A 5,093-nucleotide genomic window follows, 5' to 3' on the forward strand; every position below is an offset into this window, starting at 1 on the left:
CCCCCCCACCAAGAACATTCCCAAGACAACCACCAACCAGAGGAACCAGGGGGGAGTGGGTATGAAGGGAGGAGGAGGGCAGGAATGGGGGACCTAAAAGTGTCTGAAAGCTGGAAGAGGGAGCAGAGAGATGTTAGAAAGGGAGAGTTGAAAAAATGGAGAATGAAAGAGGTTATGGTGATGATGGGAGGAGAGAAGCTGGGATTTACAAATGGAGGGTTGAAGGAGGTAGAAGGAGTGGAGGAGCAGAGAAGGGGAATGACAAATGGGGAGGGTTTGGGATGAAGGAGAGAGCTTTCAGAGAGGCCTCAGAGAGCCAAGGCCTCTCACTCAAAGTCCAGGGCTCCTTCCACTCTGCCAGCCTTCTCACTATACCAACCAGGCTGCCTTTGGAACATCTGGAAGAGCATAGAAGCTCGCAGCAAGAGGAATATGTCCTCTCTGTGGGGCAGAGCTGGGATCTGAGAATATTCATATTCGGGGCTGCATGGGGTAAGGAGCTGGAACAGGTATAGAAACAGCTGGTATAGGAGCGCTGGAGTTGGAACAAGCAGACCTGGGGGCTAGTCCCGGCTCTACCACTTACACCAGCATGATCTTCAGCAGGTTATTTAACTCTCTGGACCTCAATTTTCTTACCTGTAAATTGAAAAGATTGGGCTAGGTGACTTCTAATTTCCCTCAAATATCCAAGTCTATGATCCTGAACTCTCTCTCTGAACTCATTTCTTCCTATGGAGGAAAAGCTCTATATGAAGATGAGCTATTATTAATATTCTAGAATCCCAGGCTGGACAGATGAGCTACGAAGGGGAGATCTCTAAAATTCAATCTGGCCCCACTAGGGGCCCCTCTGGGCAGGTGATTTTGTCTTTTGCGATTGTCTGGAAGCCAAGCAGCACTCAGCGAGTTTGTGGCAGAAACATGAGGTCCACCGTGGGATTGAAAACTCCCCATTCCTATGCTTACACTTTGCTGTAGTGGAATGAAGGTAAATTGACCCTAGACTCTGCTCCCTTTTCTGATGTGTCCTTTGGACAGTCCCTTCCCTTTTTTGAGAAGTAAAGTCTTAGTTTCAGTCCAATGCTTCTATAATTACAAAGGACTATGGTGAGACGGAAGGAGCGGGAGATTCTGTAGAAAGACGAAAGAAAGAATAAAAGAATACTACAGGCTTTCTGGTGTTACTGGGGCCGCTTGCACTGCTAAAAAGGGAAAAGATTACTTAATTGTAGTCCCGTTCTTCTCCACTTATTGGCTCCCTGAGAGGAAACACCCTCTCTTTCCCTCCCCTTGCGCTGCAGCCCCAAGACCCCAGCCCTGGGTGTGTATTTATATAAACTGAACTTCCAAATTCGATCGGACATCTATCTCACGAACCGTTTATTGAAGAAGAATTTGCCGGATCCGAAGTTCTCCTGAGAGGCTTCCTATTGCTGTGACCGTGACCCCACAGTGCTCTCCTAGATAAACCATTGGAGACCAAAACCCGACTGGTACGACAAAGCTGGAAAAGCGTCAAAGCCGATGCTGAGCTGTATGGCTGCCGCAGGAAGAAAAGATAGTGTGGAATGACCAGCTGGTCCCAGAAGGTCGCCGGCCCAAAAGATGAACTGTTTGACCAATGCAGCTTACTCAGGCTTTCTACTTAGGAGTGGAGGAGTTGCGATCTGCATCTGTACGTGCCCTTCCCAACGAAATCAGAGATCCTTAGAAGTACATAAAGAGGAGGGGGCATGCCCCCATCCTCTTGGCTTAGGCGGAGGAGGAAGAAAAGATAGTATGAATTGATCTACACTTTGATGTAATGCAAAGCACCCTAAATTTCGATTTCTGACTGTCTACCAAGTAAACCCTTGTACGACTTTAGGCAAACCACTCCGAGTTTCTGGGCCTCAGTTTCCTCAGCTGTAAAATAAAGAGAAAAATTTTGTCCTACCTCCTCCAAAGGCTGGTTGTAAAGCAAACTATAAAAGCGCTGTAGAAAATGTGAGTCATTATCAATGAAATTGACAATACTATTTTAAAAATAAGCCTCAGTTTCCCCATCTGTAAAACGGAAATAGTCATAATTACACTTCACACAAGATTTTAACAGGAAATCGCTAAACAAAACGTAAGGCGTTATAGAAAGGTGTTATTATTGGAGAAATTTGAGCCTCAGTTTCTTTACTTGTAATATGGAACTAATAATCCTTTCCCTGTGTAGCCATTAAAATGCTCTAGAAATGGGAGTTGACGTTATTACGGCCCTTTTGGGAGTAGTGAGACCAGAGAGGGGCGAGATTAACTGTCCTCTCTCCTTTCCCCAAGGGCCCGGAGTTGTCTCGAACCCTTAGCGCAGGAAACAGGGCAAGGGGACAAGCAGGACAAGGGGAATAGCTCATCGGGCAGGAAGGCTGATTGACAAATCCCTGAAATCGGTTACCACGTCCAGAGGCTGCAGCTGTTAGGAAAGACTATGTTTTCACCGACTCAATCATTCTTCCTGCGCCGAGTTAACCCGGCAGCTCCAAAATGAAGGGATGGGGGGGGGGGGGGGGGGGCCGCGGGCTCGGCGGGCCAGTTAAAAGGGCAAAAAGGCAGTCAGACTCCATTCCAGCTGTTTCCTCTCTGAGTTCATCTGGTCCAGAGAAGACTAGCCCTCCCATCTCAGTCACTGTCCCCAATATTCCGAATTTCTGCGCCATCGAATTCACAGTGCGATGGATTGAGAGCCTTTTCTCTTTCTCCTCTTTGGTATGTAGCTTAGGAGGTAGAGAGCAAGGGACGAGCTGATGAAGAGATCAGGACCTGAAGTTAAGAAAGCCAGAGATTTTAATCCTGACCTTGGCACTCAGTAGTTGTGTGACCCTGGCTGTAGTTACTTTTATTCTCTGAATCTTGATTTCCTCGTCTGTAAACTGAAGATAATATGCACCACCAACTTTACAGGATTGTGAGCAAAGTGCCCCGTACACCTGGGCAGGTGCTAGAAATTCCCTCTGAGAGTTATTTACACCTGCCTGCACAGCTGGGATCCCTTTAACCAGATACACAGATTTAGACTACTTTTTGTTTTTAAAGAACAGAGCTTGCTCCAGTCATAACACCCATAGATTTTAAAGTTGGAAGGGACTTTAGAAATCATCTAATGCAATCCTTTCTTTTTACAGAAGGAAACTGAGGCTTCTCAAAAAACCTAAGTCACTTTTCCAAGGTCACACAGGTAACAAGTAACAGAGGTCTGATTCAAATATTCAACACATATTTTGAAAACAGAGTAAACTCATGAAGAATAAAAGAAAACGAATTCTCTAATAATAACACCAATGACACATTTATACAGTACCTAAATGCTTTCACATACATTATCTCCTTTGACCTAAAGAGTATAGCCAAAGGAATACACCAATCTATCACACACTTATTAAGCACCTAAAAGGGGAGGGGGGGGCATTGAATAAAAGTGCTGCATTCAAAGAAGACTGGAGTTCAAATCCAGCCTCTGACATCGATTACCTGTATGACCATGGGTAAGTCATTTTAAATGGCTTTGAGCCTCAGGCATTTCTCTTAGGACTCTAACTGGGAGAAAGGGTTTCCACCTGCCTGGAGGGATATGGAAGCAGTGATTCCCACAAGATTGAAATCACAGGCCCTTGATATATTGGAGTGCCCTATTATGCATAGTAAGTGCTTAATAATAAATGTTTGTTGAATCCCCAGGGCTATATTGTAATTCATAGCAGCAAGAGCAGCTGACTGATGCCTCAGATGGAAAGAGATCAGGACCTGAAGTTAAGAAAGCCAGAGATTTGAATCCTGACCTTGGCACTCAGTAGTTGTGTGACCCTGGCTGTAGTTACTTTTATTCTCTGAATCTTGATTTCCTCGTCTGTAAACTGAAGATAATATGCACCACCAACTGTACAGGATTGTGAGCAAAGTGCCCCGTACATGTTAAAGCATTATAAGGGTAGGGAGTAGACCTGTTGTTTAACTAACATAAGAACTCCTTAGTGAGCAAACTCCCTCTACCCATGAAGGCTGGCACCTCCTCTGTAATTTAGCCTTAGACAGTTGCCCAGAGCACTAGGAGGTTAAGTGACTTGCCCAGAGTCACACACATCAAGGACAGGTCAGAGGTGGGACTGAAACCCAGGATTTCCAGTCATCAGGACTAGCTGCCTAGCCACTAGGCAAAACTGCCTCATGCTAATGTTATGAAAAATGTGAATTATTATTGCTGGCATCTCATTCCATTTGATGTTTTCCACCCTACTAAATTTGGCCCTGCCCATCTCTTACTTTTCCCTGCCAAGCTGGTCTCCTATCTGCCTCTCATATTTTTTGTGTGTTATTTCCTACAGGACTAGGTGCTTGTCTTTCTTCTGCCACAACTGCCTCCCCCTATCTAAAATTACCTGAAGCTCCTAATACATTTCTCCTCTTCTGTTGAATGTTTAGCAAGCATTTCCTTGAACATTTTTTAACCTAAAACACTTTAAAGAGTCATAGAATGTTGTTACAACTGGAACGGACCTTAGAATGTAGAGTTGTCAGAACAGAAAATGCTAGGGCTGAAATGATCCTAAGAACACAAAATGTTGGAAACAGAATGTTAGAACTGAGGGGGACTTTACAGAAGAAGAGTTTGTTTACAACAGAGTCCTGAGGACACGGAAGGCTACAACATTAAAATTAAAGTTGTAAAGCTCCTTGGAGATCATGTGTTCAACCCCTTTATTTTACAGAGAATGGAAGTAATTTTCCAAGGATCCCAGTGCCCAAGCAGAGTGGAGGAATTAGAATTCAGGGCTCCTAACTCTCATTCCTCCTTCCACTTCATATTTCCTGCTTAGATGTTTTCATTCTGGGGCAGTGAAAATACCTTGTCCTCTTTCCAACAGGCTTTCTAGCAAGCAGAGAATCTTCCTACCTCTACGTGTATCCTAGACATCCTAGGAGGCAGGGAGGGAAGAGACTGGGAAATACAACCCCCAGAGCCCCTGGAGGGAATGGCTGCAGGCCATCTGTCTGACTTTTCAGTTTAGCTGGAGGTATTAGTCCCAAGAAATCTTTGCTAGACTTAACTGCAGCCAGTTACCCAG

The sequence above is a fragment of the Petaurus breviceps genome, unplaced genomic scaffold (assembly GCF_028583685.1).
Source record: "Petaurus breviceps papuanus isolate PSGF00001 unplaced genomic scaffold, PetGlider_PUasm1.0 171, whole genome shotgun sequence".
Lineage (NCBI taxonomy): Eukaryota > Metazoa > Chordata > Mammalia > Diprotodontia > Petauridae > Petaurus > Petaurus breviceps.